The sequence below is a fragment of the Anser anser genome, assembly GCF_964211835.1.
Source record: "Anser anser genome assembly, chromosome: 1".
Lineage (NCBI taxonomy): Eukaryota > Metazoa > Chordata > Aves > Anseriformes > Anatidae > Anser > Anser anser.
Window position 1 is genome coordinate 57,515,889 of NC_139720.1, and position 23,263 is coordinate 57,539,151.

Consider the following 23,263-nt stretch of genomic DNA (forward strand, 5'->3'; position numbering starts at 1 on the left):
CTCTCAGTGGGGGAAGAAAATAAAGAAAAAAGAAAAACATTAGCAGGCACCTCTCGGTACTGCCCAGGGTTTAGATAAACTTACCCACTGGAAGCAACCTGAGGAGATGCCAAGAGATCACGATCTTTGTTTCTAAGCACAAACAGATCACTTCTGAGCAGCAATGGCCAGTCTTTTACTTTTCAAAGTAAAGCATTTTCAAAACTGTTTGTGGTGGCATGACAATGGGCATCTTCTGACCAAAGCTCTTGAGAGTTCAGACAGTACTGCCTCATTCCTACCATGTCCCATGAGGGGAAGGGGTGGCATCATCCTGGCTTGTCTGCAGAGAAACAAGGCACAGGCAATTTCTAATTGGAAAGATAAATTTGTGGGTGTACTGCATTTTCGTCTCTAAGGATGTCATATTTAGGTTTCAGGTTTTTCCTTCCTTCTTGCCTTCCTTCTTCTCCTTTTTTTTCTTTTTTTTGGGGGGGTGGTGTGGGGGCTGGGTATGACTATAGAGCTTAAAGCTGCATTGCGGTGTTTCAAAGCACAGCTATCACTGTCTGGCACATGTAGAAAACAGGGTGGGTATTTTTGCCCAGCGCCACTGCAAATGCAGATTTTTGACAGGATGAAATTTCTCCCGAGCTTACTTCTAGTCCAGGAGGACTTATCAGTAATCCATCTTTACCTTTGGTTCCCAGAAGGCCCAGTTTTTCTGTCCAGTTCTGGTTTATCTTAATGTATACACTGAAAGCAATTTTGGGCTATGAATTCTGTAAAAAAGATTGATGTGCTAGAAAGTACAGTATAAATCAAGTGCCCAACCAGCTCTGTTTCTAAATCTGCCTTTTTTCCTCTACTCAGAGTCTTGCAAATGCAGAGGCTCACCTGAGCCAAGTAGCACCCTCTACACAAGTCATATACTTCATCTCTCCTAAATAGCCAGATTGCTTCAGAAATCAGCTACTGCGTTTCTAGGTGATACCTGACACACAGGTGAGGAGTCTGCATAGCCAAACACAACATACCAAGTGGTCCAGGATGGATTCAATTTCTCCTGTATTAAAGTCATGATTATACGACTTTTATGTGTACGTACAAGATGATAGGTGATAGGTCAAAAAGGTGGGCATGACATACATGTCTCCATTCTTGGAGGCATTTCTGATCCCTCAGTGCTGGGCACAGAGAGACTCTCACCTGCAGTGGTTCGTCCTGGAGTGCCCCCAGTTAGGTCTGCTGTAGTCATCTATTTCCAGGACTGATACTCCTCCCTTTCTAGTTTGACACCAGCGGGATTCTGCTGACGACATGAGTTTTCTACAGGTTGCCTGTGTGAGGGGGGAGCCCCACACAGCTCTGAGAGCCCCAGCACACTGAACAGTGGTGTGACATGAGGGGAGTTTCCTGGCTTCCTTTTGCTCTCCCAGAAGGCAGGAGCAAGCCCCTCCAGTAACCTCTCTGCAGCTTTTTCTAATCAATGCTTCTTACTAAGCTGACTACCAAGATCCAGCCTTTCCCAGGGCACACCATCTTTCTCTAGCTAACAAGCTAGTTTTCCAGCTTCCTCTTACCTCATTACAGCCAAGCAGATTGTCCCAAAACATCTTTGTTTCTCTCCTCTGTTTGCCCTGCCCCTTAGGGATAATAACATTGGTTATCTAATAATGACTACATCAAAAAGCTCACTGTAATTTCTGTATATAGGTACTAGGCTAAATGCAGTCCTGGCAAACTTCTATTGAAACAAGTGAGGGTGTGCTAAAAGTACATTTGTTCCATTTCCTTCGTTGCTCTGCCAGCAGCCATTGTATGATAAGCTTTGGTACATGGAAAGTGAAACAAAAGGGTATCAGGAAAAAACAAAGTAGTTTATTCATCCGAGGAACAGGTTATTGTTTGGGAATGCAAAGACCTACGTACATCTAAACATTTTACTTCAAGGCATAGTCCAGCACAACTTGCTAGCTTTATTCATTGAAACCTTGTACCATCACTTGCAGTGGGGTCCTTTGTGGCTTTTGTCTTTTATTAATTCTTAGAGATACTCCATATATGTCATAAACAGAGAAAATATCAGTTAATAATGCTACTTGTACTAATATCATAGATCTTTCATAGTCTTTTTCATTTATAGCTCCTATCATGCTTGGATAGAGCGTAGGTACAAGTACATGAGAGATGTTCTTTTCAGTACTTTAAGAGGGCTCATAAAGAAAGATAGAGAACGACTTCGTACTCAGAAAGGAAGTGATAGGACAATGGGGGAATGGTTTTAAACTAAAAGGGGGAAGATTTGGATTAGATGTTAGGAGGAAATTTTTTACTCAGAGGGTGGTGAGGCACTGGCACAGGTTGCCCAGAGAAGCTGTGGATGCCCCATCCCTGGAGGTGTTCAAGGCCAGGCTGGATGGGGCCTTGGGCAGCCTGGGCTGGTGGGAGGTGTCCTTGTTCACAGCAGGGGGATTGGAATCAGATTGTTTGTAAGGTCCCTTCCAATCCAAGCCATTCTATGATAAATGAAAGTAAAAAGAGCCACCCCAGTTTCAGAAACTACCCACAACTTTATGCTCTCCTTGACTGATATGCTGACAGTGGCAGCCTAGCAAGAGACCTCTTTTCAAGTTAGGATTTGGTAATACATCCTGAAATACCTTGGGCAAGTGCTACCACCTGTGTCCCAAGTTCTCACTTGATAAACCATCTTGCTTAGTCTGTGAGAAGTAGTTTGGACTACAAAATGCTTGAAGGTTGCAAAACTATGTGTACCTACAGTCATTTTAATGCCATAGGGTGAGTGATTACACGCCTATGACTGAGAAATTATCCTCATACCTGTCCAAATTCTGGAGTATCAGATTCTTTGCTTTTGAAATAATCCTCGAGAGAATCAGCCCTCAAACCTGTTCCCACAAGGGGAACAGGTTTATATCTTCCTCCACCAAAACATTTGCTGCCATTTGCTGGCATTAGTGATGGACATTGGGCTCAGGCTTGCTTGTGCTGCATCACCCAATCAATCAGCTCACTCACACTAGTGGAGTGGGGTGGATTCAATGTCTCTAACAGTCTATGAGGGGCCTACTAACCCTGCTTGGTTGGAAGTTGTGTTGGTTTAGCAGAAGTGTTGAAGGAGCCCTTGGTGTAGTATGAAGATATGAGGCTCTGGGGGAAGGCTGGTTTGCTGTCTGGAGAGATGCGTATATTGCTATTGAGGGGTTTTGATCTAAAGGAAGTTTGCTCCCAGTTGCTGGGAGTCCTCTTGGAGATGGGAAAGCTGAAAAAAACATAACAGATGGAAATACTTCTGAGAAGTAAAAAAAAATATATATGGTTGAAAATACTGTACCATATAACTATAACAAACACTTTACGTGGACTGTTAACCAAAAGCTGGTGAAGGTAGCTTGTTTCTGAGTATCAAAATACCTTATATTAACTATGGGACAGGAATCTCTGTGTGTGATTGCAGAATAACTTCAGTTCATTAAGTTCACAGTATGCTTATTTCCTAATTACTTGTCTGAGTGCAAGTATCCAAAGACAGACTGTAAACGTTAAGCCCTAGGCAAGGCCTGCTCCTTAATTCATATCAGCATCTGCTTTCTGGGCTTTTCTGAATAAGGATAGGAAGAGGAATGCAAATGGCTGTCAAAGAAGAAACCGTGGTGAAGGGTGAGTATAAAAACAACAACCACAACAACAACAGAAAAAACATTAACTTTGTACTGAATTTTGTGTTTGATGGCCACATCATCAAACTGGAGTTACTCCTTTTGACAAAGCTGTTTTTCAGGGTTAGACTTTGGTATAAGGACCCCTTGTTTTGGAAACCTTTGCCTTGACAGAGACCTCAGTTCTGGGAGCAGCAGCTGTGGCTCTGGAAGCCTGTAAGTCCTGGGCAGGCTCCAAGGGTAGCACCTGAGTTTCGTGCTTCCCCCTACCAGGTATTGTGCCCTAACACCCAGTGCAGTCTTCGTGTGCAGCTGAATTTAGACCAGAGCCCATCCAAGGCTCTGGTGACCCATTGTTTGTCACATCTGTTTCTGCAGAGCTGCCATGCCATCTCTATGTTAGGTTTGCTTTCCTGTCTGTAAGAGCAGCTAGGAGTGCTGCGCCCACTTAGCACATGTAGCACAAACTGCTTCGTGAAGTCTCAGAAATAGGAGCTAAATGAAAACAGCGGGTTTTCCAGGCACCACTAGATGGTGTCTGTTGATCACCGTTGATGAGGAAAATAACTGCTCATCCGGAAAACAACCGGCTGGAAGGGCAAAGGGGAGATGATCATGGGAGTGGAGAGACTCAGCACCCCACTGGGGGAAACGTGGGCAGGTAATACAGCTGTGCACAAGGGCAGGCAGAGCTATCACCCCCGAAATTCTTGACAGAGCCTCTGCAGCTACACCAAGACCAAGTCTGCGAGTGAAAGCTGGCTTGATTCTTTTTTTTTTTTTTTAAGACGGTGAGCTGTGGAAGCATTAACCACTGTTATGTGAGCTCCCCCAGTAAGAAAAGATGCTTAGAGGTAAGGGATGACTTTTGACTCTGCATAAACTGGTTTATGTAGCATAGCAAGAAATTCAGTAGCTTATACCTGTAGTAAATCCATTCAATTAGATGAAAAAAATGGAGAAATGATCCCTAAATCCTGAGGTCTGTTAGAATAGCATAAACCCTTTAGATCACTATTAATAAACCAAGTATGGATGGAAGATATAGGAAGTGGCTGGGGTTCAGATATGTTTGAAGCATATCACATTATTTTTAAAATATTAAATATTTTTAATTCTAAATCAATATTTTTATTTCCTGCAATCATAAGCTTCACTCATTGTAATTTCAGTTTTTTCTTAGCAGCTGTAAGGTCTAAAAATTTTCTTTAACAAATCTAAGGTTTCTTTGTTAAAATAAGTAACAAAAATGAGGTGAGAATAGCCCAAATTTGTGACTTAGATGCTTGTTATGAGTCTGACCTTTTGACTGCATTCAGACATACAGTGTGGATACTACCGTAGGTAAACATTATCAAATGATATGGACCCAAGAGATCGACTGTCACACGGATTTACCAGAAAGGCCATGATGATTTCACTTTTCCACTGCTCCAGTCCCCTGGTCCTCCATCACAGCACTGACAGCTCACATCATCTTCAGTGGTGGAGGAACTAGGCAGAGGATGAGGGCACAGGGGGCAAAGAGCTGTATGCTCTCTGCTTTTGTTGTCTCTGCATCAGGTCTGCATCTGCCTTAGGGCTGGTGTATTGTCAGAAGTCCTTCTGTAAAAGAGGGTTCTTCTGAAATGCTCAGGGCCAGATTCTCGCCTGCTGGCTAGTCTGGAGCTACCTACATCCCTGAGTTTATTCAGGGGCTGTGAATGAAGTCAGACTGGTGTCTGTTACTTGTCTGAATGACAAGTACACCTGTAAAACGGAAAATACTCAACTGCATTATCACTGCAGCAGGCTTCAGCTCAGTTCTTGATCTTGCCTTATTGTTTTTATTCCTTTTTTCCTTCTAATCCACTGTGTACTCTTCTGCTATTGTAATCATACTGCTAAAATAAGTGTCCTTACTCCTAGGAGATGAAAGACTTAGTTTCCAGATTGCTTCTCTGCCACTGTGATTCAGTGCTGTGGTTTATGCCAAGGCTGGTGGGGAGGAGAAGCCAGGTCTAGAAGACCCCCAGGAAAGGGGGTGCATGTGTGGCACAAGTGCAAAGACATGAACTTCCTATGTTTAGTTTAGGTTCCTCTTGGTGATAAAAAACTTGATGATAAAAACTTCCATAGAACATCTTCCATAAACTGCACATGGATCTTTGAAATCCTATCCAGAGTTCTGTGATTTCAGTAAAAACACAATGAAAAACCAAGATGCTCTGTAGCATGTTGGGAATGTGATGTGAGATCAAAAAGAAAGTGATGCCCTTGGCAGTAAAAGATAACCTTGCAATTAACAAGTCAGCAAGGTGATAACTTGTAACGTACTATTGCTGTCACTCATTAAGTCCCCATGCACTCTTTCAGTCTGAGCCTACATTTCAAAAAGGACATTGGTGGGAGAGGTTTCAGCTGCTTTAGAAAATGTTCTGTTGTTAACTCAGGAAAATATATGTAGCAAAAAATAAGTAATTTATTCATATGAAAGCTGACTGTGACTAGTATCCTGTAGGTGTCTGCAGAGTGCTGAGTCTTCTGCTAGATGGCTCTCTAACATAAAAGTATGATACACAGTGGTTGGCAGCTGAAGTGATGTAAAGTCTGAGTAAAAAATGAGTTCAAGCTCCCAACAGTGAGGATAATTGCTTAATGGGATGACTAATTGCAGGGAGGACATAGGGACACTGTGACTTAAATCTTGATTAAAAACCTGGCACTCACTCTGACAATGTATTATGTCTCAAAGACGAGTTCTGGGCATTACTGCAGAATTTTCAACAAATTTTAGGTCTTCTGTGGTGGATGGACTTCAGTCTCTGAAATAAAGCACTTATAAATGAATAATCAGGTGGACCAAAAGGGAACCATCTCAGCCTATGACACTTTGAGGTACATCTTCTTGGCTCTGAGTGTTCCTGAAAAACTGACTTCTCAGAGGTGATGGTAGCAATGGTAGCACTGCAGGGCAATTCTGGCTGCAGAACAGGTCTCTGGCTTACTCAATTGGAAGTACTGTGTCTCTCTAGCCCATTCTTTATCACTCTCAGTGCCTGAAAGACAACTTTTGCAGGAAAATTCAGGGACCCATGAGTATATTCACTTATATTCACTCTAAAGAACACCAGGTTCAGAGAAGAATGGAAGGGGTGACTAAAGTGTGCAGTTGACTGTCAGTTAACTTGAGCTTGTGCGGTGCTTCCACTGAACTGGGCCCTATAATCCTTGCAGAAGAGCTCTGCTCTGTGGTCACAAGCAAGAGACACGATGCTGAAGTGTGCACCCAGGGTTCTCTAAAAGCCATACTCACAGAATGGCCTCTGCTGAGATTTCATTTGCAGGTGTACTGCCTTGGTTGCCCTCTGTGTGATTTTCAGAGACCTGAGCAGCTCCATTTGCTGATGGCCATAGCAGCACAGCTGTTAATAGAGATATTGCTGGCTGAAGTTGCTTTGAAGACTACTCTGGAGTCTTGGGAGAAACTGAGATGTCATGGCCCTGCTGGTTAAGTAGAAGCAAATACAAAAGGCCTGGTGTGATGCAGTAGCCATTATGTTAAATGGATTCTCTAGATACTTCCATGTCTTGAAGTAGAACAGAGACAATGACCAGACACCCAAGACAATCTTTGCTTTCCCTGCAGAGAAACCTCAATAAGGTTTCTAAGCCCCAGTAGCTTCTAGATGATGCAGGCCTTATCTAATCATTCTAAGGAACACTCACTGGGTTTTCATATTTAAATATCTCCCAACATACGTACTTTCTTCATTGAGTTTATGAATGAGCTCATCTTATGAACCATTTGTAGGCTTCATCCATCTGCAAAAAACATCCTTTTGCAGAGACTCTGCTGGCTCCATGGTATGAATAATGCAGAAGAATTGCTGTGTTGAAGCTGGCTTCATTGTCAGTTTAATCTGAACATGAATAATTGAACACATTTTCTTTTTAGGGACAAGAACAGCTGCCATTTGAGCTGTTTAACCCCATTTGCCTTCTTGCATTTCTCCTTAAACTTGCTAAAGCCCCTGCGCTTAGCCATGCCATATAGGAATGCATCAAATCCATTTGGGGTTTTTCACTTGCTAGAGATAGGCCTGGATAATGAGCATAGCATGTTATTTGTGACACTAAGTGAGGGCTAGTTACAGTTATTATGTGTATACCACTTATCTCCAGCCTTAACTCGTTGGTTGCTGGCTCGCTACTGGACTAGACCGAGACTTCAATATCAGGGTGCTGGGAAGTCAGCAAATACCTTTGCAAAACTAGACCTTCAGGAGGGAGGGATATCATTAAGAGGTGTCAAGAGATTAAATATTTAAGCAGTTGGTGTGGAAACTATGGAATTAATAGCCTGTCAGTTCAGCCTTCAAGGCTGTAACTGACTTCCCCATGGAGCTTGGTCACTTTTAGTCCCATTAGGTGGGAAAGCAAACCTGTGTTGTCAATTTCCCACATATCTCTTTTAAAATGGAACATGCAATTTTGAAATCATGGGAGCTGGCCTGCAAAACTGCAATTGTCTGTTGACTGAGAAATTTGGTATTTACCTATTCTTGCATATTTTTATTATTATTATTTATTTATTTTATGCAAGAAGAGCATGTGTAGTTGATATTACAATTATATGTGAGGTCAGTGATGGGGAAACCTGTGGAGAGGAGGGCTTTTTTTTTTTAAATCCTCGTATGGGAATATTTTGTAGTCATGACAAGAGTTTGTAAAACATTTATTCTAAAAGAAACATTTAGAGTAAATGCTCTTGCACAGTATCATAAAATCATAACTGTGTCACTCCTTAAAAATGTTTTCACTTGTAATTGTACAATTATATTCCTTTTGATATAGTTGTCACTTCTGCATACTTGCAAATGTTATATTTTACAATTTCCATGATCCTGGGAGCATACTGCATATTATAATGAGCATATCTTATAATGAGATGTTCATATTTCCTAGCTTTCTTGATAGAAATCTCATTCCTTCTGTGTTCATAAATCCCTCTTTATATGCTGTTTTGAAATCATGTGAACACAACTTTCCCCTTTATTTTTTTTACAAGCCAACTCTATTGCATTGTACTTCCAACACTTTCCCTTCCATCTGTGAATAGGGGCTTTGTCCAGCAGGAAATGCATTACAATGCTAATATGTTATTACGAAGCGGGTAAGTAAATTCATAAAACAAATCTGAGTGGTGAAAGTTGTACTTAGTGCTAGTGATGGAGCATATTGTATGTGCTAACTGAATTATATACATATAGAAAGTATCTTTTCACATTTTTAGAGCAATGGATCTGGATAAACAAATAGCTACTACAGATACTTAAGCTGTCTCTGAGTATCGTTTTCTTGAAGGGAGCACAGGAAGCTGGGTATGGGGATCTTCATCCTTCCAATAATTCTAGAAATATAATGTTTCTTATTTAGATGCCATGATGAAATTATATGGAAGCCCTGCAACTGCTGGTGTTTGTCAGGGCAGGGTAGACTGTGCTGTGGTGTTACGGGAAGCAGAAAAAATGATTTCTGTGCAACTTGCTGTATGGTGGCTGTTAATGGAAAGCTGTAATGACTTGACCTGTGTAATCCTTGTCTTATGGTCCTCTTAAGAATTGCAGGTTTTTGCTGAAGCTTCCTTTCCCTGCAAATGGAAAGTTAACTCTCATCTCCCAGCTTCAAGATTGGGAGCATTTTAGTGGTGTCATGGCTTTGACCCTGTGAAATTAATGCTATAACGTGAGATTACTTTAAAAATTAATCCACACTGCTGAACAGATGTGCTTCGGCATAAGAACAAGGAGGCAGGAGTTAGGGACCTGGGATGATCTGAGATCCACTCTCTATTGCTGCGGTAAAATATCTAAGTATTGAACCTTTTGCATTTGACCAGTCTTGCTGGTGGACTGGCCATAGTCAGTGGGGGTCCTGCTGAATTACCAGGTCTTTACTGAGGCTGGGAGTAAACATATGGTAGAGACCATGCCTGTTATGTTCAGTTCTGCTGAACAAGGCTCAGGCGAGATGAGCCAAGCTCACAGCCTGCTTTCTAGGAGGCTTTAAAAGATCACGGCTCCTCCTTTGAGAGGAATCTGAAAACATATCATTTTCCCAGCCCTCCTGCAACAGAAAGCCTGCCCTCCCCTTCCCCAATAAGGAAGTATCACAAAACTTGAAATGTGATTGAAACATTACTTAAACATAATGGTTTAAAACACAGCTGCCTAAAATCTTTTCAAAATTGAGGATTTCAAAACCTCAGCTTATTTCTAGCATCCCATTTTCTGAAAGTAGGAAACTAGTTGACCAAAAAGTATGTAGGAAGTTAGTGAGAGAAATAACTTAACATAAGCTCTTCAGTCCTAACCTCTGAGCAGTAAAGAAATCTGAGGAGACCAGGGCAATCTGCTCTTTCCTCAGCTGAACTGGTGAGGCAGAGAGAGAACTGAATAATTCAGTTGGAAGGGACCTTCAAAGACCATCCAGTCCAACTGCCTGACAACTTCAGGGCTAACCAGAAGTTAAAGCATATTATTGAGGACATTATCCAAATGCATCTGGAACACTGACAGACATGGGGCATCAACCACCTTATTAGGAAGCCTGTTCCAGTGTCTGAACACCCTTATGGTAAATAAACATTTCCTAATCTCCAGTGTGAACCTCCGCTGGTGCAGCTTTGTACTGTTCCTGCATATTCTGTTGTTGGTTTCCAGCAAGAACAGACCAGCACATCCTTCTCCACTTCCCCTCCTCAGCAAGCTTCAGGGAACAATGAGGTCACCTCAGCCTTCTCTTCTCCAGACCAGACAACCCAAGTGTCCTCAGCCCCCCCTCACAGGACACATCTTTCAGCCCATTTACCAGCCTTGTTGCCCTCCCCTTTCAAGTACCTTTCAAGAAGATGCTTTCAAGTACCTTAATGTCTTTTTAATGTTGTGGAGACCAGAACTGCACAAAACATTCAAGCTGAGGCTGCATTGATGCTAAATACAGTGGGGAAAATCACCTCTTTTGACCAGATGGCTATTCTGTGTTTCATGCACCCCCAAAATGCAGTTTGCCCTCTTGGATTCCAGGGCACACTGCTGGCCCATGTTGAGCCTGCTGTTGACCAGCACCCCTGTGTGATTCATACATGTGATTCATCTGAGCATGTTGCGGGTTCAAACTGATTTGCAGTGCACACAGGCTGAACTGTCTGTTTACCTCTTACTGAAATGCCCCTTGTCTTTTCTGGTGTTTCTTTAACGAGGTAGAAATATGCAGAAATATGTTCTTGCACCTCAAGAAGTGTTTCAAGAAGTGCTCAAGTTTCTGCTTTCTAGTCAACAACTTGGTGAAATGTGAATAAAGCAGCAGAAGAAATTACACATAATAAATATAAAAAGATTAATTCCCAAAGCACAAGATGCAGTGATTGCCATGAGGCAGGGTAGGAAGAAAGTTCTTCTCATGGCTATTTCTTTGTTTTCTTTTAATTTGAGGTTACGTTTTTTTGATGTATGCCTATATATGCTTCTCAGCTCTGATTTCTTCTTGACAGACTAAATCTAGTTCAGCTTAGGGGTGAGCCATCTGAAAGGTGCTGCTCTTGCTGCAGGTTGTCTAACATTGGGTACCCTTCACAGTTCAGTGCTCTCCTTCAGTAGCTGGTAAAATCCCAAGAGGTCTGATCTGATAAGAGGATCAAAGGTAACAGTTGGCCTGTCACATCCTTCAGCAAGATAAATTATTGTACTTTGAACATGATCTTTCAGACAAAACAGTAATAAAATGGCATGTTTGCTCTGCACAGCATGAATGTGGCTTATGCCTGTTCTTGGCCATGCAGCAGATATGAAGACGTGATCAGAAGTGATGTGTAGTAACTAGAATTGCTGGAAGGAGATGTCACAACTTGAAAGAATAAATCTCCAGTGATATTTTGAAGGTGTTCAAGTCCTCCCTAAACTCTCTGATTGGATGGAAACAATGTTTACAAGCAAGTAAATTTTAGTTTTACTTAGAGAAAGTCTTTGTGCTTTGTTCTCTTTGCATCTTTCTAGCCTGAGCTGCCTTCTAGTAGGGAAGTAATGGTGTGCAGTGAAATATGTTAATGTAATGCTTGTTAGCCAAGTAAAGCAATCTGTTTACAGCTGAGTTTATTCCTGCAAAAGGAAGTCCTATCAAGACTTAAGGATGTGATAACAAACAATGTATTTCTTCACAGGTCTCAAATTCACAGGGTTGTCTGAGGGGAAATGTGAAAAGCAAGCTATGCATTAGTATGGGATATTGCATGAATAAGATTTCTGTCTCCAGAGCTGCCTTTTAAAGATCTCTGAAGTGTGCTTGAGAGAGGACATTAAGTGAAAGCAGTGCCTCCAGACCTGCTGCAACGAAAGGCTTGGTATGAGCTGCAGGGCTCTCATTTGCTAATCCAACACCTCTGTCCCATGGCAGGCTTAGTTTCAGGAGTCAATAATGGTGCAAGTCCAGCTCCTCCACCGTGGTGCTGCATGGACTGCCACCTGAAGTGTGAATGCTTGTTTAGGAAGAACTGGGTAAGAGCTCAGCCTCTTAAACCCCTAAGGCTAGACAAAATCCTTGCATTACTTAGTCTGAAATCCTGCTCCTTAGAGGGATCCAGCTTCACCACTCTAAACTCAGACTACCCACTGAATGATCATGGTAACTACTCAAACCAGCTTTTATCAGCTACTTTGAGGAAAGGAATGCACATCTGTCTAAAAGACAGCTATGTGTTCTGCTGTGCTGTGTGGCAGGGCTTCAGATACCTAGAGGATGTGTACGTATGCCTGAGAAATTGGTTGGCTGTGTAGGTGATCTTGCTGCCTCAGTCTTCACTCATCTCCTTCTGGATTTGAGGCATGTTTGTAAGTTTTCTCCAAATCCTGAGACCTGTTTCAGTGTCTCTTAAATTTTCTGCTCTGTTGGAGGGGAACAAAAAATGCATCTTTCTTAGTGATGGACTTTGATCTTCCAAATGAAAAAAAAAAATGTTACTCAAAATTTCTTGCTGTCATTTTAATAAACTAGAGAAAAGCTGTTTAGGTCTAGTAATTTGCACTGTTTAGAGATGTAAATACACTGGAGATGAGGTTCAGCCTTAAAAGGGAACCTCTTAAGCTCTCGCTTCTAGGACTTCCTGTACAAAACTTGGACTTATCTGTTCCACTAGTATTTTAGAAAGAAATAGGAAGAGTAAGGAAATAAGAAGGCCTCCTGCCCCTAAGTCTTTGATGGGGTACTCTTGTCTGGGCTCAGCAGCGATACCTGACTGATGAACATCTTTCTCATGGTCATGCTCCATTCTTCCCCTGCCATCTGCACTCCCCATCCTCATCTGTAAACTGGTGGATCAAGGTCTGAAGATGTGTTTAAATACTTGCATAAATGCAATGCAAAGTGCAAGAGCAGTCTGGCAAGGCAGTCTTTAATGAAGGCTTTCACACTGGCTGGAGCCTGAGTCAGTTTGCCATATGCCCAACTTTTCCTGAAGTTGACAGAACTCATCTAGAAACTGCAAAACCAACCAGGCTGCTGAAACCAAAATGTAGCGGGGGGGGGAATGGGAGGAGGTAGAGAAACATAGTACTGAGATGATTATGTGCATGACTGTGTGGCTCCTAATGAGAGCTACCTCTAGCTGCATCAAATACCTGATTTCATGACTTGCAGCAGCCCCTTCCTCATGGCAACACCAAGCTCTATCATGGTGTTGATAGGAAGTATCTCTGAGGTCTGCTCAGTAGTGATTTAATGAGGTGATGCTCAGCAGTGATGTACAGGCCTTCAATCATACTGAAAGGCAAGGAATTCCTTGAAGGCAAGCTGGAAGACTTTGGCTCAGACAAAAGCTTGCTTCCAGCCAGGAGATTAATTTTCCCTGATCGGTTCCATGGAGACAAGTGAACCAATGAGAGCAAATGTTACGTTGTCAGTTTGGCAACGTATTTATCAGTAGTGGTGATTTCCATTGTGATCCTGATGAGAGAGGAGTTAAAATCTCTTCCACCCCTCCTCCTGTCTGATACTACTCAGTGGTGCCAAAATATCTTGTCCAGGGTGGGAAGAAGAGAAGCCACCAATTTCTTTCTTGTCCTTTTACTGAGTAGTCAAGTAGGAAAGATGAAAATCCCTTGTGATGGAGACATTTAAATAGATGCCTTGGTCAAAGCATGTAGGTTGTCAATTCATGGCAACTTTGGGTGCCTCTGTAGAACGCTAATCTCTTCTGATCCCTCAGGCCTTGTAGCATCCCTGGCTGTAGACATGCTCTTTCTCCTTCCCAGCAAGACCCGATACTCCACATAACCTATTCCTCCCTGGCTAGCTTGGCTCTAACAAATGTGAAGCAGGCATCAGCTCTGTGTCTGTTCTGCTGTCCTGGTGTATTTGCTGACCTGTGCCACCAGCAGTAAGCAGAATACATTAATCTTGCAAATAGTATCTTTAAATGTGGTATTGAATGTCATGCAGTGTTCCTTCCTGTCATCGACAGTTAAACTTTGCATTCCTGTAGTGCTAAAATATGACTCAGAACTTTAAACATGAAGTCAGTGTGGAAGAGCAGTGTAAGCCAAGGAGAGGAATTACTGTTCCTCTGGCCTCCAAGGCTCAGATCGTTCCAGAAGCCAACTTCCCCAAACTGAAGTTGTATACTAGATTTTGTTGCTCTGTGGTGTGCTATAGTAAACAGTCATTCCTCAGGCATGCGTTCTCACTGTGCTGTGAGATGGGGTCTTATTGCTTGAAGAAGGCACATGCTTCAGGACGGTAGGCTGGTGTTTGATTTCTGCTCCAAGAAATCACTGTGGGAACTAATAAAAGGGACATTACTGAACCTGACTCTTCATCTGCAGAGCACAGGACCATAGTGACCTAGGAGCAAAAGAAGTCTTTAGACAAAGAGTCTCAACTCAAACAGTAGTTTGGAACTTCAGCTTCTCTGTCTAATTTATTTGAGATCCATGGAAATATAACTTAATGCCTAGCACATTAAGAGTGACCAAGGTTCGCTGACAATTTTTGTAAGTGTGGGTGAGATGCGTTCTTTGTCTTGGTCTTTTGGTCTTCTGTTCATCTCTCTCTTTCAAACTTGATCATCATCTTTATAATAAGTATGTAAAGCTCAAAGCAAAGGAGGTACTTCACACTGATAGCTGAACAGCATCTTCTGGGAGAGCTTTAGTTTCAGGAAGAGGTATAGAATGTTATTATTCTGAGTTATAAAAATAACAGTAGGGAAAAAATTAACCATGGTCTTAAGCTTCTACTGCACTCAGGCTTTTTACACTTTGTTTCATTATGGCAAGTTTTGCACTCATGTTAAAATAATTTGTATATAGTTTACACATGTAAACCAAGCTAAGCTGATCTAGATGATCTGACTGATCTAGATCTCCAGTCACTCACTGGAAATCCCTTTGGTTTAGTATTTTAGTCCTTGCTCTAGCTTTTTAAAGTTTCAATTAGTATTATCATTTCATAGAGAGTGTGCCTTGGGTGATAGTTCCTTACGTACCTCTATTGGACAATTTTATGCACCCAACTCCAGCAACAGTAAGAAATTAAAATTCCTTAATTAAATCAGGCCAGGATTCAGTCTTTTAGCCACACTGGTGTCCTACCCATGTCCCTAGGGTCCCTAAGAATACATTAATGCAGTATTTTCTTCTATTTCTTTCTCAATAACAATACGAAACATCTTCACAATTAGATTTTTTGCTTTTATATGTATACAGATGTGTTCACACGTGCACCCCACATGAGCTCTATTTTACTGTCTTCTGGGCAGCTTACTATTATCTTTCTGCAAAGATAATATTAGTCTTTCTTCATATAGCTCTGAGATGTAACATTAACATTCTACTGTGATAGCAGCTTTATTTCCCCTTGCAGGGAAGATAAAGGCATACTTCCCTAAATGTGAAATTCAGCATGTATTTTATTAGGTCTTCTGACACAAAATTCCTCAAGTTTATGTGCAACTGTTGCTAACCTTCTGTAAACATCTTGCAAACAACATATATGGAAACCTTCTTCAAACTCCCCATGACTGTTCCATCATATGTTTGGCAAGTGCTGCCCTAAGACTTTTTTATAAATACTATCCAAGCCCTCATAAAGACATGTATATCTGCAACATCACCTGTTGTTATTCATGATTTCCTGAACAATGTAAATGTCTTCACTGATGGTGGTCCCTGCAGTAGATAAATAGCTCTTCTTGAAGTGTCATGAAGTCCTTTGGAGAATATCCAGACAAGTTGTGCTGATGAAACCCAAACTTGTACTCCAGATATTAGCTAAGCTGTCAGTATTTTCTGCCAAGCAAGTTACAGTGAATTGCTATGGGACTGAAGGCATTTCTTAGATCCCTGATCCCATTTGCTTAATTACATTATTTGATTATGTTGCTTTGCAGGTTGGTTAAAAAGCTATGCAGTCTGAAAGCAGTTCTTCAGAAAAGCTACACATTTTAGAAATGTTTTGGGCTGAAGTGCTATCACCAGTTGCAGTAGTAGTAATTCTGCACATACATGGATTTTCATTCTTCAGTCACTGCGTTGACTTGAAGTGCTGGAACAGTAAACGGCTGTGGTAGTTAACTATTCCTCATCTCATTGCCTCTACATTGCACCTACTGCAGGATTGCACTAAACGTATTAGTAATACAGGTAAATTGGAGCCATGTGTTCATCCCATGCACCTTTTTTCTTTCAGTTTTTAATCCCTCATATCATCATTGCTAGTGCCAGAACTGTAGGGTTTCTTGGAGTGTTCATAACCAAGAGAGTATCATGGGTTGCTCTCACCTGGGAAGAAGCACTGCTTGGTTCATGTGTGCGCTCATACATGGGAGGGTGGCCACTCTCCAAGGATGGTGCAAGCCCAATCTGCTCACCTTTGTTCCCCTGTCCAAGGTGCTGGGGTGGAAGCTGCATCATGAGCAACAATGAGGTGGAGACAAGTCCTAATTCTGTTTATCTCAGTTTGGGGATTCTTCTGCCCTATCGTAACAGTATGCATGGATATTTAATATGAATTTAACATATTGAGAGAATATCAAAGGCCTTGAAAACCTGCAGTGTCCATCTGATATGCACAGTTAGCTATGCAGTGAATGTCATGGCAAGCATTGCCTAACACATCAGCACAAGGCTGTGTGTTGTATGGTAGGTTAATGCTAATTTAATGCTTAGTCCAGTTGTTTTTTAAAACAAAAAAATCAGCGCTGTAGTTAACACCATTAGGTACTAATGCATTACTTAAATGTTCATAAGGCAAAGCACTGCTTCTCTTGTTCTTTTTTTTTAGTGGCCAATGCCAATAGAGGAAGCTTGTAACAGACGAGTACTCTGCCTTACAAGTTCACAGAATCACAGAATCACAGAATCATCTAGGTTGGAAGAGACCTCCAAGATCACCGAGTCCAACCTCTGATCTAACACTAACAAGTCCTTCACTAAACCATATCACTAAGCTCAACATCTAAACATCTTTTAAAGACCTCCAGGGATGGTGACTCAATCACTTCCCTAGACCTGCTGGCCACACTGCTTCTTATACAAGCCAGGATGCTGTTGGCCTTCTTGGCCACCTGAGCACACTACTGGCTCATATTCAGCCGACTATCAACCGATACTCCCAGATCCTTCTCTGCCAGGCAGCTTTCCAACCACTCATCTCCCAGCCTGTAGCGCTGCTTGGAGTTGTTGTGCCCCAGGTGCAGGACCCAGCACTTGGCCTTGTTGAACTTCATACAGTTGGCCTCAGCCCATCGGTCCAGCCTATCCAGATCCTCCTGCAGAGCCTTCCTACCCTCGAGCAGATCGACACATGCACCTAACTTGGTGTCATCTGCAAACTTACTGAGGGTGCACTCAATCCCCTCATTCAGATCACTGATAAAGATATTAAAGAGGACTAGCCCCAGTACTGAGCCCTGGGGGACACCACTAGTGACCGTCCTCCAACTGGATTTGACTCCATTCACCACAACTGTTTGGGCCTGGCTATCCAGCCAGTTTTTAACCCAACGAAGCGTATGCCAGTCCAAGCCATGAGCAGCCAGTTTCTTGAGGAGAATGCTGTGGGAAACGGTGTCAAAAGCCTTACTGAAATCAAGGTAGACCACATCCACTGCCTTTCCCTCATCCACTAAGCGTGTCACTTTGTCATAGAAGGAGGTGAGGTTCGTCAAGCGGGACCTGCCTTTCATAAACCCATGCTGACTGTTCTCAAAAAGAAAAAAAAAAAAAGCTCGCCTGATTACAACACAGTCTGATGTCCCATTTCCATCCTGACACCATCACAGTTGTGATCTTGTCTACTCAAATGGGATATCAGGTACTGAAGAATTCTTTCAAAGTTGCCTTATTAACTAATAAAAAGAAACCATTCAACTCTATTTCTAAAATGCCTCTACCATTTCTGTAGCACAAGCTTCTCTCAGGACTAAAACAGCTGAATTTGAGGTTCAGCTCTACCAGCTGCATGTAACTGTAGCTGATGAGTTTCTAAGCCTGTTCCTGTAGAGCTTGCTCATCACTAGGGTGAGCAAGATAAGAGGCCATTTAAGATAACTACTTGTTTTTAATGGTCTGTAGCATGGACAAAAGCCTGCCTTGTGAAATAATTGGTATGTAAGTTTTAAAGCTGGCTTTTGAAAGTGGAGTTGAGGATTTCACAGAATTTTAAGTAAAAAGATAAGTCTCTTTAATGCTTTTTGGTGTCAGCACTTCATCATACCCCAAAACTTTGAACACTGAAAACTTTCACAGGGAAAACAGTTATTCAACATCAAATTGATTCAAAAGAAAAGTATGGCCATTTTAATGGAATTTTTTAATGGAAATTAATTTTTTTTCAAGGCATCTGAATTTACCTGAATTTGGGATGTGCCTTCTGGGACTGTCAAGAAGTGTTCCATGACAAACATCTCTTCAATGGGCTGTGTGTCTTGGCCAAACTTATCCAGAGAGGCACACTGAGGAGGCCCTACCCTGAGGAAGCGTTGAAGTTGCTCATCTTGAAAGGAAATATACTAGGACTAGATCCTGAATCATTAATCTTAAATTTCTTTGGCCATCAAACCTTTGTGGTTGGCCAGGACTCTTTGAAGAGGCTGAGCAAAATTCTTGAAAGTAACATCTGAGTTGATTCTGGTCAGAAAGGAGAAAGTACAAGATATGTCCTCTTACAGCTGACAATGCAAATTTTGTAGATTTGTCACTTCATCTGATCTCAGACTACAGAATTAGTCAGGTGTGTATATATCTATAGTTTTTTTTTAATGATATATTAGGGAACATAACCAAACTGTAATTTTCCAGTTCCATGAATATCATGGATAGAGGGGGAGGGGACGATATCCTTCATTCTTCCAGACAAATAGTTTTGATTTTACAGTTGAGGCTGCATCTCATGTCTTTTGCCAGCATCATGCTGTGCTAATGTAATTTACCAAGCTCACCACGGTATGAAAGAACAGCACAGTCCAGAAGACAGCTCCATTTTAGTTTCTGCAAAAGGAGTTGCAAAGCAGAGTTTATTTCAAAATGAAATTGAGTCATTTAGTTGTGTTCCTTCAAGCAACAAATTAATTACCAGAATGGGAGGTAGTTTCACAACAGGATTACCCTTTGCTTCCGTGGGCAGAAGAGCAGCAAATCAGAGTGACAGAAATGCTGTGAGGAAACGGTAGGAGAGGCAGCAAATGACACTTTTTCCTACTGATGCATTTGCATCAGAGTAATCTCTTAATTCTCCATTGTTGGCTGGAATTACATTCCACAGGATACTGGCCTGGGGTATGTGCACTGCTTTCTTTTGTAAGAGAGACAGTGAATTGCATCAGGCACATAATAGTGTAAGAGCTACCTTACTGTGGTAACTGCAGGCCTTGGTTACCAGACCTGAATACTTCAGAAAGACGTGATTGCCAGAGCGTGTTTCATGTGCTGTACTTTAAGGGAAGACGTTTTAGTCTACTTCTAGGTGTGGATAATATTCTTAAGAATGAGGAAAAAATAAAAACTGATGCAGTTTTCTCCTTCCTAGTGTTCTTAGACTGCCTTGTCAGTGTTAAGGCTTGAACTACAGCCACTGGAGCCCAGCAGAACCTAGCTGTTTTGCTAGGGCACCTTTAGGGTATATCGAGTGACCTATTTGACCCAGTATTTCCTCACAGTAGTGAGCTCCATAGGTTAGTTAACCAGGATTTTTATGGATTTCTTTTAAATTTACTGTAAAAGAATTGGGACCATCTGGTCAGTGAGGTCTTGCTTCAAGTGAGAGTGGTTTTTGTTAAATACTTACATATTCTATGTGCACAGTACAAATGTCACATGGCAACTGGTGAACATATTTAATCTACGCCTTATCTGGTGCCCAGCTAACACTGCATATTGTCTTTTAGTACATTATGGACTCAAATGACTGCTTCTCTATTACAGTACTTAAGAATTAATGTATCCAGATGGTCCAGAACAGTAGGAGTCAGCCTTATGGAGATTTTTTCAGGGTAGGATTGGGAGAGTTAAGTTATCTGTACACATGCCTGAACAACAAACAGCCAATACATTGTTTCCTGAGGGATATTTTCTCTCCATGGGAGACTGGATTCAGTGACCTATTAAGGACGATGCTGCCTCCACCAGAGAGAAGAGGATGGTCAGGGAAGGAGCAGTTGCTCTCTAGGCAGGCTGTGTTGCTTCCAGCTAAGTTAAACTAGCCAGGAGACACTGTTGGTAGTGTATCAGAGAATTTCACTGACAGATCTGAAATATGCGTTCACTTCAGACACAGTGCCATGGCTTTGACTTAGCATTCAGTAGTCCACAGCCAAGCCTATAGACTTCTGTAAATCTCCCTGCCCAGAGCAGCCCTGTAATGGGAAGCCTTCTACAAGGTTTCCACAACTGTGAAGGGGAAAAAGGGCAGATGACTGTCCTCCTTTGTTATAATATTGCTTGTGTCGATTTCTGTCTCCAAACATAAATGTGTAAAATATTTTAAACTAACCAAATTGTCTGTAGAACTTGTTGTTCAATTTGTGTATATGAAAGCTTACCTCCTGTAAGTGTGCATATGTAAATACTTGGCTAAATTTCAGCATTTTTAGTGAACAAACTACTATGCATATTATATTGTCTTTAAGGGATTGTTAGAAAAATCAACATGCTGTAGAAATATCAACACACTACATGCACATCAGCTGGTAGTCCTCTTTCCAGTTCTTTCATGGGTCATAGATCAGACATTTGGTACCCAGCAACAGAGACTCTCTGAACGGCATGTCAGAACTGAAGGCAGCAGGCTTCAGGCTGTAATCTCTGCTCTGGAAAAATTACCAACTGTTCTGCTCCACTGACATGAAAAATGCATCCTTTCAGTTCTAACAGCTATAAACTGGAGCTGTCCTGGTGTTAGGCAGGTTCAGACGTGAAAGCTGGTGGCAGGATGGAGTTGATAGTGATAGCAACCATCTTGCCATCTGTCATTTCTTATGTAAATTCTCTCCGTTTGGTGTCAGCCCCATGTAGTGTTAAACACCATGACCAAAGAGCAGAATTGGGCTCGTGTCATTCTGTGTGTCTGAGAGGCGGTTTCAAAGCTCTTTCCTGGCACAAAGACTGAGTTACACGTGGTGCATTCAATAGAGTTAGTCCAGAAATAGAGCTTCCATCCCTGGAAAGCTTAAATGTTTTAAAGTTGGCTTCTCCTATGTTCAAAAGAGACAGAAACATAACGAAGGAAAAACACTTCCTGAAAGTCTTCAAATCGGAGATGCTGAATTACTTTGATCAGAAATGGCATCTTTCATTCTGATGAAGAAAAATGAAAGGGATGATATTTCAAATATTCCTAATCACAGGACTGAAACTTTATACATTCAGAATATTCTGAGAGTTTGGTTTAGTATTAATGCAGTACTGTTATTTCTATACAGATGTCCCCCTAAATTTCTGTTATTCAAAATTAAACTGCAGGTTCCTAATAGTTTGTCATATACCATTTGAAAATTCAGGAACAATTTGAAAGTTAGGACTGTTACCAGGAAAAAGTAGAAAGATTTTGTTGGTAGTGGTTCTTTTTAAGTTCCAGGTCAAGTGTTTAACAATATTGTTTCTACCATTATTTCTCCATTACCACTTACTTGGTATAGCTAACAATGTCTGATCAGGAAAGGTTGTTAGATAATGCCAGGGGAAAGGGTTAACATCCTTCAATTTGGTCTGCATTGTGATTTAAAGGTTCATAGGAGCCCCATAACTAGAGTATCAATTAACTGAAGATTATCTGACATTCATGAAAATGTCTGAATTATTTACAAATAAGAACAAAGCTCCTTTCTCTGAATAAGGCAGAAAACTTCCAGATCCTGTGGTGTATGTCTGAGTCAGCTGTGGAAGATCCTAGGAAAGAAAAAGAAGATCAAGTTGGGCATCTGTTCCTTGTATCTTTGAGAGTCCAAGCTGGTCAGCGTGCTGCAGCTCCAGTATCATGGGAAGAAACCTTACAGCCATCTTCAGTCTCTGGCTGCTTTCTGCTAGAAAAAGTGTATGATGAGCTGCAGGCAAGAATGGCGATGATTTATTGTTTTAACAGTCAATCAGTCCTAGCTGTTAGCCTTGCTACAATGCTATACGCTCATAATCCAAGCTAATATAGAAAAGCCTCATTAACACAGCTAAAATTGTTCTATAAAAAAATCATGCATGTGTGAGGGGAAGGGTCTGATGATCTGCCAGTGTCCTGAGGCCTTTCTCAAGGGGGCTATGCTGTTTGAGATAACATGTGGAAATGTATTCCTCCTCTTTTGCTGGTAAGCGTACAGCCACTTCTTCCTTAGCCTTAGGCTCCTTGGGTTTATTTTTTTCACTTAATCCACCTACTTGCATGCTCTCCTTTTATTGGTTCTCAGCTGCTCAGTTTTTCTGTTGTTATCTCTAAAACTGCTCTTAACTGAAAAATAAAATCTTGCGTAGCGAGAGCTGCAATTCGCTGATCATCGCAACTTGTGTCCACAGTCTGGGGCCTCTGGCATCATTCTATCTGTTCTTCCACACCACATGCTGTTCTTCTGTACGGGACATTGCAGCCCACTCTGAATAACTACTCGATACCCCTCTAAACTAAGGTGAAAATAAAAGAACTTTAAGCAACAGTTTAAATATTGCTAGAACAAACTAAATCAGCTCACACTTGAGACAAGTCCAGACAATTCCTGAGACCTTGTGCTGCCAGATCAGTACAAAGCCTTTGGCATCTAAGTCATAATAATGGAGGTCAAATTTATTGGGTGACACAACAAATCTCAGAGGTGGGGGAAGGGAATAATCCAGTGCAATGTATGCTTATCAGCACCAATGTTGCTCTATAATGGCACCATCCCTAGAAACTAGTCAAACAGTCTTAGTGTGTTTCTTTTATATTAACTCTGTTGGGCCTCATTGTTTCTACATCTAAAAATTTCACAAACAAACATGTAAGTGTCTGCTATATTTGAATACCCCATTTACAACTGCCTTATTACACTCACATTTTTTCCCTTTTCTAACATTGTGCAATGTAGCTTGTATAGCCAGAGAAGGAATACC

The 23,263-nt window shown here is 41.5% G+C and overlaps 1 protein-coding gene across 1 annotated transcript in view; it reads left to right on the forward strand.

The window, feature by feature from the left end:
* Positions 1-4,202: 4,202 nt before the first annotated feature.
* Positions 4,203-23,263, forward strand: part of SYN3 (synapsin III) — a 235,377-nt gene continuing 216,316 nt past the window's right edge. Inside the window, exon 1 of the mRNA XM_083824343.1 lies at positions 4,203-4,516. The gene's annotated coding sequence lies outside the window, so the exon portion shown is untranslated. The remainder of the gene's footprint in view (positions 4,517-23,263) is intronic.